The following is a 15245-nucleotide window of genomic DNA, read 5'->3' as shown; positions in this document are numbered from 1 at the left end:
TGCGTGATCAGTTTTCTTTTGTTTTAGTTTGTTTTTACTAAAAGTTTGAAAAGGTGGCTTCGGCTTATATTCACTGGCCTATTAAAAAGTGGAGAAAACAAAAGCTATTAGCCATTAATTAAAAAAAACAAAAAACAATGCCACCCAAACTTCAAAAGGACATGGCAAAAAGAAATCAATCTGGTGAAAAAATTTTTTTCCTTGTTTTTTTCTTAGAGGGGATAAAAGATGATCATTCCCAGCCTGATAATCTATGTCCAGTATATTTTCTTCTTTTGTTGTCTGTCTCGACTGTTCCCGGAGATAAAGGTACTCTACTTTCTTCCTGCTCCTCCTTGCTCCGATATGCAGAAACTTTTAGCAGCCTCTGCGCCTCGTGTTTCCAGATGAAGCAGATCCCATTGTATTCCTCAAGGACTCTTAACTCTTATCAGCCTTGACGTCTTTGTCTCTTTTGTCTTTTCTCCGTCTGCAGCTCTAAAGAGGAACAAGTTAGCTATTTGTCTCAAGCAGACGACTTTCACACATTACACCTAATTGTGGGAAAGTCGGTATTTAGAAAACACGAGTTTCTTTCACTCGGATTAAAGCAACGTGTTACTTCTTTCTTTCAGATTTATTTTGGTTTTGCGCACATTTTACATAGTTTCAATCATTCCACACATTCTCCTTCAGAGTTTGTTTGAGAAGAAAGTGAGACCAAAGAGAACCAGCCTCGGGGTGACTGACAGATAAAGGGTCGTAAACCAAAAACACAAGTACCCTTTGGTCAGTATGTTTTTCCAAAGGATGGAGTTACTATTGAAACAGGCGGCTAATCCATAGCTGCTAGCGGTAGCAGAGAGAGCCAGACCACACAAGAGTTGAGGCCAGAGGAGTTGTCCACCCTTTTAGCTGGATTTCTCCTACACGACCAGCTAAGGCCACGAAGTGTGGACTCCCTGATAGCAAACACAAGTTGATTTAGTCCAGTGGGACCGATGTGTGTTGGTTATGCTGCAATCTGATGGCTGCTACTGAGTTGTTGTTGTATGTAGAAAGGCAGCATTAGCTCTTACTCAGTAAAAGACTGAGTAAAACAAAATGTGGCTGTTCAAATGCATACGGGGACAAAGTAAGAATTTGTGGGAATCTTTAAAAACTATTTGAAATATTTCAAAGTTTGAAAAATGTACACTTACTTTAGATTACTAAAATCAAGCAAACACAGTGCTTTGAAAATGTATTTGCCTTCTTTCTTCTTTCTCTATTTTCAGACATGTATCACATTAAGTTTTATGACACAATGAGGACAAATTGTAATTTTCAAATGATGATTTCATTTATTAAGGCCCAATGTGGAAAAGTAATTTCCCCACCTGTTTAAGTCATGCATTTACCTGTGAGAGAAAACATTTTTGGTTAATTTTAACAAAGCCACACCTAAGCTTGAATTCTGCCAGGCTTGCAAAAAAATAAAAAAATTTTAAAAAAATCCCATAAACAGAACCTGTGAAGCAACATGAGGCAGGTTGAATGATCTCAAAAGTAGTAAGCTAAGAAACAAAGTCAGTGACATTTAAGAGTATGAAAAGTTTTGTAAAGCCATTTCTAAGACTTTGGGGCTGCAGCAACCTGAAGTCATTATTCACAAAGTGAAAAAACGGGGACAAAACATAAACCCTCCCAAGAGTGACCAGCCTACCAAAATAATTGCAAGAGTGTATCAACGATCAATTACCTCAGCCAGGGTCGGTGTTTATGATTCAACAATAAAGAAGAGGTTGGGCAAACATATTTCCTAGAGGAGTTACAAGGCAAAAACCCCTGCTGACTGTAAAGAACACAGCGGCCCATCTCACATTTCCCAGAAAACACGAAGACGATCCTCAACTCTTTTGAAAAAATATTCTGCTGGCTGGCAAGAAAAAAGTGGAACCTGAGATAAACTAACACAGTCTAACCTGAAGACTAACTCCGTATTTTAGAAAGGGAACGCCACACAAACAGTCAGAGACGATAGCGTGATGTTTGACTGCTTCAGGATCTGGACGACTTTCTGTAACTGATGGAGCCATGAACTCAGCACCAGAACATCCTGAAGGTGAATGTCAGGCCAGCATTGCATGATGTTAAGATCTTGCACAATTGGGTTATACAACAAGACAATGACCCTAAGCACATCAGCAGGGTCACATTTATATGGCCCTAGCAATAAAAGTGAGGGTTCTGGATTGGTTTAGTTTAGTCTTGAGGTAAATCTGAATGAATAGTTGCGGCGAAAGTTGCGAGAACATTCTGGACATGTTGCATATTCACAGAAATATGGTTAGACACTGATTGACCGTTTTTAGACCCACTTCATGTAAGTCATGAAGTTATTTGGCCCAGAAAGACACCTTGTAAATTATATTTTAAAACTCCATGCTTCCTACAAAATTTAACTTATAAGGGAGAGTTTAGATTTTTTTTTAAGTTAAATTTTATGTAGTTGCTACCCTTTTATCTAGAAGTAAGATGTCACATTACTGTAACTTTGTAGAAAAGTCACAATCAGCTAATCAGTCTGAGTTGTAGCAGGCGCCTCGTCTAGAATAACTACGTAACAACTTGGACATTACTCAGTTGAGAAAACCTCGACAAACTATCGATGCATATTCCACAGATGCCAAGGAATGTATCATTAAGAGCCTTTTGGTTCCACCTAATATTCTGAGTTTATCCAGCTATGCCTACTTTCCAAAATACATTTATTATGTCTACTATATCTGATCTATTCAAAATAGTAATCACTTCTTAATTTAGAAATTGTTTCGTAGCACGTAGAACCATGACTGCCCATCCCAGAATCACATTTCTGTGCTTCTGATAAAGTAGCACACGCAACATATTTTCCCATTAAACTTAATTCCCAGAACCATATATGTTCACGCCACTACACAATACATACAAGAGCCTGTCAAATGCCACAGTGACTATTACTCTATGGAATTGCTCTGTTTGCTGAAGATTGACTCACCTCGACCTTCCAAATGCTCAAAGTGGCTCCAGGAGCAGCCAGGTAATCTGATCTATTTTCTGATTTACCTCAACTAGAAAATATTTAACCCGAAAAGTATGGACTGTGTATAGAGTATTGTAATTTCATGATAATATAGTCATTAACAAATGAGACGGTGTTGTAATGCCAAACAGTGCACAGCATTCTGAGTCTGTAGCAGAGTGTTGAATTCATCCTAACACATAACCACTCTGCAAAACATGACAGGATTTGGTGGTTCACTAAATCCACTTTAGTTCTTTACATTTTAAGCCTCACAAAAATGTTTTTAGCTACACCAGCATGAAAAGGGAGACAAAAATTCAGTTTAATTAACCCTTGAAAATTTTAGTCACATTTTAGCATTGCTCAGATGAAAGGAGACATGATAGGCTTTGTATTTTTCAATTATATTTTGCCAGGGGGTAGAGGCTCACTAAATCACTAGTTAACAAAGTTGCATGATAAACTTAAAGTCCTTTGTGCAAATTAAATCCCAGTTTTATTGAAATCTCAATTTTACTGAGAGAAGATGTGAAGTCCAAGCAGAAAATCTCTTGCTCCAACATTCATCCCTCAAATTAAAAATCAGTCCTACATGAGAAACCTGCCACTCTTAACATCTTTTTGCAGGGATGGAATCAGACTGAAACTTTAACAGGTCAAAATTTGTGGCACAGTGGGACTGTTTTCTCCTTAATGACCGGCTTCCTGACTTCTACTCAAGCTGAAATGTGATTGTTGGGGTTGCCTCGTGTAAGTAATCAAACTCAATGCTCCGTTTGTGTGTTTACACAGAAGTAACAGGACCATGTGATTTCCTTTTTTTTTTTTTTTTTCAATCCAAGGTCTACAGGGCCTTGGAAAAGTATTAAAACCCCTTGAACTTTTTCCTATTTCGTCTCACTAAAACCACAAAGTTCAATAAATCTTATTGGGATTTTGTGAGAAGAGAAAACATAAAGCAGACCATGCCTTCGGAGTGGGAGGAAATGATTGATTTCTTTCTTTAACTAATAGAAATTATGAAAATTGTAGTATAACATTTATATTCAGCCTCAATAAAGACCAACATGCTTAAAGCTGCAAACATTTTGGGGTACATCTTTGCCCACTTAGTGTAACAGAGATGTAAATGTTCCATGTTGTTCTTTGGTAATAAGCTTAAAGTTCAGTGAGATTTGATGGAGAGTGTCTACAAATATACATTTTTAAGCTTTATATTTAAGTCTGGACTTTTATTAGGCCATTCTGTAGCTTTTCCAGCTTCTTACTTAGGCTTCTTGGCTGCTTCTCTGAAAATGCTTGTCTGATTTTCCGGGCAGGTATGCCCGAGTCTTGGTAAGTACTCTTTCTTTTAAAGAAAGTTTTTAAAATTGTCCACAATTATCTCTGGAATCTTACTTCTCAACTATGTGACGCTTTCATTTAGTCCATCACTTAAAATCAGGGTTAGGGTTGCAGGGCAACATTGCAACACTTAAGAACAATTTAGAGAGACCAATTATGCACAGAGAAAAACCATAAATGTAGAACACACCAGGCAGCAGGGCTACCAATTGCGCCACTGTGTAGCCCTGCTTTCTCATATATGCTTTTGAAATCTCTTGACGGAGTCTGATTAGCAATATGAAGAAAATGTGCATCGCAAGCACAATGAAATGTGACGTTTTGTTAATTGAAGTCGAAAAACTGGAAAAATAAAGACGTCTGTCACCAAAAAGAAAAAAAAAAACTAATGTAAATTTTGATGAAGTGTCAGAATAATAAGATACGTCAATAAAAGTTTTGCATTTCTATACTTTCAACCATTTAAATCCAATAAATCGAAGCACTAAATATTGTTGAAGTACTTAATCAAACCCTTTTTATCTCGATGCGTGTTTTTTGCATGTCTTCTGTACTTTGTTCATCCTGAAACAACACTTCCTGCAATTGTCTTTCAGCAGACACACAAGTGACTGCACAGCCAGTCGCGCTCTCTTTCTCTGCGGCACGCACACACAGTCATCCCAGCCCTGTAACCCGCCTCCCTCCCTCTCTCCCTTTCACAGAGCGTCCACCGCAAGGAGAGCACCGGCAGAAAGTTTGACGGGCGGATGATAGGGCAGAGTGTCCTCTGTGAAAGAGAAAATAAAGGGGGATGAACATGTGTGCTTGAGAAAGAGAGAGAGAGGGACAGAGAGAGAGAAAGAGAGAGAGAGAGAGAGAGAGAGCAAATGAGTTGAAAGTACAAGACACTGAAAAGTTAGAGGGCGCTCGTAGTGTCAAGCAGCTTGTCTGTGTGACTCCTTTTGTCGGTGCACGGCCGGGCTCCAGCTCTGCAGCACCACTCCCCTGTCAAAGCAGACATATCTTCTCCCCAAGCGCACACCAGGACGTCCTGCTGCTGCCTCTCTGACTGACTGGACTGCTGTGGGACAACAGAGGAAACTCTCCCTGAACCGGTAGGATTTTGATTTCAGTTCTCAATCTAATGTTTTTATTTGCTGAAGGACGGAAAGGTGCACACAGTGTGAAAGCCAAGCAGAGTTTCAGTGGGCGCAGTGTGTTTTGTGAAGATTTCACAAATATGGGCAGTTTTTGTTTTGTCTTTTCAGATTTTGTATTGCTGGTGAGATTGTTGTTTTAAGACTCATCTTCACTTATCCTCCTGGGAAGCAGTCAGCTATGGTTCTGTTCATCTTGGGAGAAGCGCTGGTTTACTCTGGACTCAGTTTTGCGGCTAATGCAAATGCCATAGAAATTACACAGATATGCTAAGTGGGGAAAGAAAGAAAGAAAAAAGAGAAGCAAAGATTGCGGTGAGTAATAGACACACATGCTTCTCTTTTTTTCTGGGTTCATTTCTTTGGATTTTGTAAGTGCTGTTTTCCCAGGATGGGTAAGAGTAGAAAATTGGAAGCAGAAACACTCACCCTGAAGAGCAAGTATGTCCACAAAAAGTATTAACAGAGTCAAGGAAAACAAGGAACAAAACTTGAGTCTATACTGAAACAAGGGGTTAGATAGGGAGTGAGGTAGAGATGAAGTGGGAAGAAGTTGTGTTGACAGTGTTGACCTCTCGAGTTGTATTTTAAATGCATCAGCTGACACTTATTAAGCACTGGTTTCTCAAATATTAAATGCATTTTGTCCAAGGGTACGTAATAATAAAAAAAAAACACCATAAAAGTGGGTTTGCTGTACGTTACGTTTTGCTCTTCATCTCCTCTTCCTTGTTTGTCTGCACGCTACATAAAGGTTCCTGCTCAAAACCTCTGCTGCCAACAATTTGTCCCATTACATCAAACTTTCTTTTTTTTTTGGCTTTATTTTTGTTCTCCTATGTTGCTCTAATTTTAGGCAAGTTTATGAGGTTTCATAGCCCATAAATCAAACTTATGTTCTGTGTTCAAAAATCAGGGACTAGTAATAATAGCATGTTTTGTTTAGTTTGGGAAGTTTATGCTTTGACATATTTTGAAACTCGTAAAACGTGCTGTTTTGTGCGGTCGTACATTTTCTGTTTTTACTGGGGTTGTATGAAGAAAAAATATTTGCAGATTTTATCTTTGGCATTTCTGCCATTTTAGCTGGTAATATAAGTAATTGATAGTTGCAGCTTTTAGGAGATCCCACTTCATAAAAGTTTGAACCATTTTCAGGGAAGTCAGGGAAAATTTAAGATCAGTCCGGGCAGGCAAACTGAATGGGAAACATTACAACCTCGAGGGTTTTGTATTTCTGTCAGTAAGACAACTCACCGGAGCTCATGTTTGTTTGACTGCTAAATGCAACTCGTGCTTTTTTTCATTCTCAGACCAAAGTTCCACCATCCACACAGCCAAAACTGTTCAACATTACATTACTGGATTTTATTTAGGGGTAACAGGAGATACAACATGACAAAAGAGGCTGAAAACACACCACAATGTAAACACTTAAGGAAAGTCATAATATAAAAGACCCTCTAAAAAAATGACATTTTATCAGGTTGTAACTTGTAAATCTTTGGTTTCAATAACTTGGTCATCAGTATGATGTGGATTAAAGCATTGAAGCATGTAGAAAGATATTTGATTTCCTTTACTTTTCCCTTCACTTTGACCCCTGATGGATACGAGGATATTTCACCATCCCTAACGTGAATGCTACATTTATAGCAGCCTGAGTGAAATCTCACACTGTTGAGACTTTTGCGCCGCTGATGTATTAAATACCACATCTTAAACCTTTCATATCTGCACACATTGTTCTGTGCTCATGCGCTTCGTATACTTTTTCCACACGTGCTGTCACTGGAGTGTGAAGGCGTCGTAAAGCAGCAGCACTTTCCAACATCACAGTCACTTTCCAGAGAAACCAGGCGGGCGCTTTAAGCTCTATCACTCCTCTCTGTGGTTAATCTTTGCTTTAGTGCCAGGAGCAGAAAGCCTGAAGAGGTCTCCCACTGCTATTCACAACCTCCAGCACCTTTCGAGGTTCAAAGTCAGCATGCAGCTGCTACGCTGAGCTTAGTGAGACCTACCTAAACATACTCTAGATTTCTTGGTTTGTTTGGGTCTTTCTTTTTTCTTTTTCTTTTTAACCATGCAGAGTTCTTGTGATGAAAGAAAGAAATAAACATTTCTGCTTCATGCGTTTAGGCAAGGCAAGGGTCTTTCGGTTTTTAACTATTTCTGTGCCGTAAGTTTTATCCCACAGTGAAAATGAAAACTTCCTGTGTTTTCTGACAGAGATGTCTGAGACTTTGATGTGAGTCACAGTTCCACAAACAGATGTGTTAATTGATGCTTTCAAGCATTACTAAAGTGACTTGAAATGCCGCTCAAAAGACTCAATTTCTAACTGCTCTATACTTCACTTCACTTGACTTAAGTTTGCATTCAGAGGCTCTAGCAGTGACTTCGCTTTGATTTGCATTCTAAATCATAGACTGACTTTCTAAAGACTTCAGTCTCAGACCTGAACTACCTCTTGAAGACTCAAGACTTGACATGAACTTGAACTGTGAAGACTGAAGACGTGATGTGGACAAACTTTGCAAACAGAACCTCAATTCATCTTAAAAATTCAAGAATCCAGACTTGATGTGAACTCTAAAAGATTTGGGATTTGACTCAAACCCTAAAGATTTTACTCACATTTACAGACTCAAGAATTGATTTGTAAATGCACTCTAACAACCAATCACTTAACTTCAAGTTGTGCTCTGAAGTCATATGTCCAGAAGTGAATTTGAGCTTTATATACTCGTGACTTTACTTTTAAGACTCAAGACTTATTTGAAGTTTGCATTTAAAAACTTTGACTCCTGTTTTAGAGGTTTATGACTTGCACTCATGTTCCAAAGACTTAAAGCTCGACATGGGAATTGAGAAATTTCTATCTCATCTGAGCTTTGGTGAAAGTAATCTGGCAAATTTGTCCACAGTTTAAAACTCAGTCACTGCTGAGCATAATCTACTGTGAAGGAGTATGTGCAATATATGAGCCTGAGACATGGACAGAGTCTGGACAGAGCGGCTTACAGTAATTTGATCATGTTAGCTGTAGCATTTCTCTCAAACTGGTCTCTTTATTAAACTTCAACTAATTTCACAACATAAACCCTAAAATAACTAGAATGCTCTTCTAGTTAATTTCACCTCACCATTTTCACCATAATAACAGCATCTTAAGGAATATGCTTTAAGAAAAAGAATATTCCTTCAGAGTTATCTGAACATTCACATTCTGAACAGAAGTACTTTCTTGAAAAATGTTTTATCTCACACTTTAGGAAAGTTTATTAAGGTAACCTACCATATCTTTGTAGGTATTTGGAGCTTAACATGTACTTTGTTATTGGACCAGCAGAGATGTGAAGTTACTTGACAAAAATTAGCTTATGATAAGAAAATGATACAAAAAATAAAATAAAATGAAATGTTATGTCAGGGCTTTTTTTTTTTTGAATTGGCAGTGACTTAAACATAACCAACACAATAATTAGAAAATCTGGCAGGTAAAATAAGTTGCTTTAAGTTCGCTCTTTAACCTCTTTGAAGTGTGTTAATATATGCTACTTATTGTTACAAGTCTTATTACAATCATACCTTTTGTTTTCTGCTTCTCTGCGTTCAGATAGTATTTTCCTGCTTCAGTTTATTTTGATTTTCGTTGCTTCCTGTTTTACATTGTGAACTTTTTCCGAGTTACTTGAGTCCCTTTTATACCCTCGCTGTTAGCACGCCTGACCTTTGTTTACTGACTTCCACTCACCTGTTGTTTATATGGCTCTAGTTTCCTCAGCTTACATTCTGCCAGGTTTCCTTTGCTCACTGCCAGACCTTCGTGTCTGCCTCTTTTCCTGACTCCTATCTGCCAAGTTTCAGATTAGTCTGTGTTCAAATGATTTATTTGGCTTCCTTTCTCCAGCAGTGCTGTTTGTTTCTTTGCTCATTCAGTTGGGTCAATACTGCATATAATTACCCCATGTCTGCAGTCTTCTGACTACTGTTTTGCCTTTAAATCCGTCACCTTCACCTTGCCACTTGACTTAAAACAGCTCTCATTTAACGTGATGGTCCTGCTGGGAAACCTTGCCTGCACTGACATTCAAAACATTCTTTACCGTTATAGTTCCCACCCAAGTCACCAAAAGTACAACAGCAGCTGCTCACAAAAACAAGGCTTTCCAATAGCTCAAAGAATATAATAGAGTCAGAGCCATGCTGCCCAATTTCAAGCTTCCCATGACACAAATCTAATAAGTTCTGATAGAATTTGAAAGAAGCAAATCCAATTTACCAAAACTTCACCCTGACATCCAGAGGACCCAAAGGGTTCTGTCGCTAAAGTCAGTGAATATCCCCAGGAGTTGATTCACCAAGCCCTAAGTTTACTTAATACTGTGTCTGACAACCAACAATGCCTCGATGATCTCAACAACAGAAATCAGCCTAAAATGCTTCAAGATGCTGCTAAAATTGCCAGTGTTTTTTTTTTTTTTTAAATTAGGTCAATTTGAGTGGAATAGCCTTTTAACTTGAAAATAAAACGATCAGAACAGAGAAGGGAAAAAGTAAAAACAGACACATCAGAGCCTTTCAGTTCCACGAGGTTTGTTCCTGCTGTAAATGTCCATGTTATTTCCACTTTCCAGAGTGCATATGAGTGTCTGCGCGATAGGATGACCCCCTGGACGCTAAAAAAGCACATTCTTGTTTATAGGTCTCTGGCTTCCACCGGTTGCCAGGAAATCTGTCCGACTGATAACTCCACACATTCCACACACGTCCCACTGATCTGCTGTGTCATTTCACTCACTGACCCCTCCGATATAACGCGAGTTATCCGCCCTGAACAGCTGCTATCAAGAAGTAGAGTTTTGCCGTTTCCACCCACGACATCCAAACTCAGCATATGCACTTTATGTAGGTGAGAGTTTTCGTCTACCTGATTTTGAATCTTATTGTCTTATATAATTTGGTAAATGTTTCCCCGCCCTCTGCCCCCATTCTTTAATCATTTTCATTCTCACCATATCGTTTCCTTGAGTGTTTTTCGTTTTTCTGGCAATCTGCCCTGCAACTGCTGCTCCCTCCATCACCGTATTGCCTGCCTGCATTCTTCTCATTCCTACCGGCTTCCTGTGACTGGAAGAGCAGCGAGCCCCACTGGCCACAAGCCTCCACCTTGGAGATCTACCCACATTAGGGAACATCTGTCATTTCTCTGCTTTCGGAGATTTTTCAGGGAATCAAACTGCTTTGAGAGTCAAGCGAAATATTTTTTTTTCCCCCAACAACCTGCCAATTAAATTCTCATTCAGTGCAAGGTGAAGAGATGTATGTGTTGAAGCCGCTTAATTTAAACTTTTTCTAGGGTATTTGTCATTGACATCTGATCATGACATACCAGATGACACACATCCCGGGTCCTTTTTATATTTGATCACATCACAGCCGCAAACTCGAATGTCATTTACAAAGGAAATTAGTTCATAAATTGAAGGAAAGTGATGCATAGATTCAAACTTTTGTACAGATGAAAATCTAAAAATTCTATAAAAAAAAAGCATGACTAACAATTTTCCCTGGCAGTAATGAATAAATACAGCTCACCCACTGAAGAACAGACTTGATTTGAACATCAAACGTCATTTAAACATGAGTCAATGTGCCTCTAAATTATAAAACTTTTGTCTACATTTAGACCATGTGCAAATTAGAAGTTTCTAAAACCTGGAAGAATTTAACAGGCCAAACTGAAACACAAAGAAAGCTTTGTTCGATTCAGTATGAATGGTTTTTCTTGATTATTTTTTCAGTTGCGATATTGCAGAAACAAAGTCAATGTGCAGAAACAGCATTTTTTTTTCTGTAAAATGGAGCGAACAGGGGGAAATCTGTTCATAGTTGTGTTTTACCGGTGGATGGAAATATGAATTTTGTACATTCGTCATGACGCGATCATCCGAGTAAACTGATCAGGTCAGACAAAGAGAGCAATAGACAGAGAAACAGCCAAGAAGCCCCTGGCGACTCTGGAAAAGCTGCAGAGATGCACAGCTCAGGTGGGAGAATCTGTGGACAGGACAACTTTCAGTTCTGCGCTCCACAAATCTAAGCTTACCGGAAGAGCGACAAGAAGAAAACACATTGTTTAAATAAATCTGAAATTTGCTGCAAACCATGCGAAGGACATGGCAAACAACAAAATACTCCTGCTGATATTACAACAAAGTGTGGATCTCTAGTGTTGTGGCTTATTGCAAATGCATGCCACACTTTTCAGCTTTCAGTATAATTTTTCTTCCACTTCACAGTTGCTTTTACAACAAAATGCACTATTGATTGTAATGTAATCTGAAATATTTGATGTTAATATTTTCCTAAGGCACTGCAAGCCCGCTTAATAAGTCCTTCAGACTCACTTCCACGCTGACTGATAATCATTTAATATAATTATGCATAATATTTTTGGATATTGCTGCTAATTATGTTGTAAATGCATGGTCTTGTTTTGACATGATTCACATGAATAATATGTTAGTTATGGCTCATGAAATCACAATAAATAAGCACATTAATTTTTAGTTGTGCTGTTTAATTTTCCAAGTAACGATGATGAATTGTCTAATTTCGGGGAAGCGCGCCATAATTTCAGAGGCAATCGTTTCCAGGCACTCTCTGCATCTGCTGCTGGGAGAAGCACTGTGTCAAGAATGTGGAGTTTAAAGTGGAATGTTATGAAATTCAATTTGCTTGAACGTATCTCAAATTGTTCAGGCCACAATCAGCCCTGTGACTGTGAGATGGCCTGCCAAGAGTACAGGGGAAAAGATACTCTGTTGTTGATGGTAGCTTCTTTTTCCTTTTTTTTTTTTAACCCATCCCACCATAATTATCCCCTTAGGTAAACATTTTATCTCGGCAGCAATGAAAACCTTACTGACTGCCTCAGTAGGCCAGGACCAAGTTTGGGTCACATGAAAAAAATGTCTACTTTGTTGGCTTTTAAAAGCGGCATTCACAGAGATCGGCTTATCTTTGTGGATCTGAAGATGCTGACTTTACTTGGCACGGTTTGGATTTGGCCACAAGCAGGGTGGTGACTTTGAGACCTAATAAAATCTCAATTTGGAGGAGAACATGTGAGAACGGAAAACCGCGTGGAAATAGATTTTCTTGGACGAGTGTCCGTGCCCGACTTTATAAGCGCATGTGATTGAAAACAGAACCTTCTTGTCCAAAGGGTTCACATGATGGTCAGATCTTCAAATTAAAATGCGATTTATTGAAGTTAGTGGAGGATAAAAGACAAATAAAAAGCTTGGATGGATCTTACGAATCGTTTAGAATTTGAGGCTGTCCTCTTGGCTTGACTAATTTCACATAGGCCCCTGTGGTTTACCAAATTATTTTAATGGCCATATTTACATTTTTGGGCAGTTTGTTGCTGTCTTCTCATCACTCTCTGTAATGTTATTCCATCTGGTGCCACAGTGTTTTCCCCATTTCCCATAGGTTTCATTACTAAACACAAGGGCTGCCACGCTGAACATGTTAACATGCATTACAACCACAAATTTTAATGTATTTAATGTGCAAATTCTTAATCGACAGAAATCTTCAAAGTGTGGCGTGTATTTGTGTTTACTTTAATACCCCAACTAAAACCCAATCCCTTCACATAGTCACCTATTCTGTCGTGTTAATTTGTCTTTTTATGTATTTAAATCTATTGATCATAATAAGTGACAATGTGTTGCTGTTTTACATAGTCCTAATTCGTGTGGCTGTAGACTTTGCTAAATTTCCTTGTAAAAGAGATTACAGATATCAGTGAGACTTCCTGTTTAAATGAATGCATGCTAATAATAATAATAATAATAATAATAATAATAATAATAATAATAATAATAACACGTTAGATTTAAACAGGGTTACAAAACACCTTTTATTTCAAAGCAGTTTTGCATAAGTACAATCCAAGTATTGTCCAAGTGTTACTGTTGTTATGGTGAGTTGAGAGACTAAGACACTTAATTTGCTCAATAATCAAAGTCTAAAGTTAGTAATTGGGTTTACTTCAATCATTGAAAGTCAGAGTTATTTTTGTAAAGATCTGTGGGTTGTCACAAGTGACTCACTGTTTCATTTTCAGATTTTCACTCCCAGAACCGGTATTTTTGCATGCTGGGAGGTGACTGAGTACTGAGTAGGTGCATGCAAATGTGTTTTCCTGTTTATTTAGCAAGACTACCAGTGATATCTAATTATAGCATTCATGTTTTCATTGCGAAAACTGAACAGGACTTGCCAGGACTTGCAAATAACTAAACAGATAATAAACTGAAAAAAACCCATTTTGCTACAAGTAAAACAGACAAAAGTGCCAAGAAAAGTTCTGAATGTTTTTGTTTAATTATTGGTTTATCCTCTTTGTTGCTTTTTTTTTGTACTTGAACACCTAAATGTTTTCTTTGGATAAAAAAAGGATGGCAGGGTTTTATGATACGTCTCTACTAAGTGCTAAATTTGCAGGTTAACTTTTAGATTTCCATTCTCAGCAATAGCAACAGTCTGTTTTGTTAGCAATCTCATTTTTAGAGCTATTTTTTTTTTTTTTTTTTTTTTTACAATAAAGTGCTACAAGTGTATCACCCCAGATTTTAAAAAATGTGAATAAAATACTTGGTCAAAGTTCCTAATTAATTTATATGTAGTTTTGCACTATTATACCAAATATAAATTACAAAACTGGCTCACGCCTGTAACACATATGTGTTTTTGTGCTTCATCTTATGCTTCATCTTATTTGGACAACTATTTTATTTTTTAATTTATTACAATATGTTGTAATATGTATGTAATATGTAAAGATAAAACAAATGTAAATACATTTGTTTTATCTTTACATTTGCTCTGTGTTCTCACTTATAGAAGACATCTAGTTTTTTCACACTGTGTCAAATGTCTCTAAATGTTTAATAATCTAATTTTTCTTCTTATAATCATTGCAGACATTGTTCTAAGTACATCCCTACTCTCTCTTCTCTTAATGCCATCTTTCTCCACTCCAGAATTGACTCAAACTACTTTAAAATTGTCTTCTGAATCCAAAAAGGGATTGTTTTTTTTTAGATAATAAGATGCATTTTGAATATCTTCCTTGTTTACAAATATTTACTATTTGGTTTTCAATGAGGACTACAAACTTACAGATCTGTTTTCACTCAAAGCAGCTCTTTGGAGTTTAAATATTTATGAATATAACCCTTCATTGTTTTTTTTTCTTTATAAGTTACTGTAACACAACACAATAAATTCGTCAAGATCATATTTTCATAATAACAAATTGTACTTACTGGTGACAGTTACAACAGAAATGCATACATTGAAATTGTGGTTTGACATGAATATATTTTTCAATAGAGTGCAACAAATATTATGCAACTTGGAAAAGTACACAATTTCCCGCAATATTTTGTCAATTCAATCCATCAGTATCCGATTAATTCTATCAATGCGGCGAGTTTAATGTAGGCTGGAAAAAAAAAGGTTTAGTTTAATCGCACACACACAAAAAAAAAATCACTTAAGGGACAGGTGACTTCATATTACACTACATAAAAAGTTTTAATTTGTCGATTTTTTTATTTGGAACTGTAATACGTCAACATAGAATATATACACTCTGCGTTTTAGGTTTTGCTGTACATTTCCACAGGTGGAAAGATATCAGTACTATAAAT

The 15245-nt window shown here is 37.4% G+C and overlaps 1 protein-coding gene across 2 annotated transcripts in view; it reads left to right on the top strand.

The window, feature by feature from the left end:
* Positions 1-5076: 5076 nt before the first annotated feature.
* Positions 5077-15245, top strand: part of LOC103139515 (histone deacetylase 7-like) — a 47698-nt gene continuing 37529 nt past the window's right edge. For both annotated transcript variants that reach the window (XM_016672571.1, XM_007554176.2), the window contains exon 1: positions 5077-5466. The gene's annotated coding sequence lies outside the window, so the exon portion shown is untranslated. The remainder of the gene's footprint in view (positions 5467-15245) is intronic.

The sequence above is a fragment of the Poecilia formosa genome, unplaced genomic scaffold, assembly GCF_000485575.1.
Source record: "Poecilia formosa unplaced genomic scaffold, Poecilia_formosa-5.1.2 Scaffold62, whole genome shotgun sequence".
NCBI classification, from domain to species: Eukaryota; Metazoa; Chordata; class Actinopteri; order Cyprinodontiformes; family Poeciliidae; genus Poecilia; species Poecilia formosa.
Note: the sequence above shows the minus strand (reverse complement) of the source record. Positions and strands in the feature narration are given on the sequence as shown.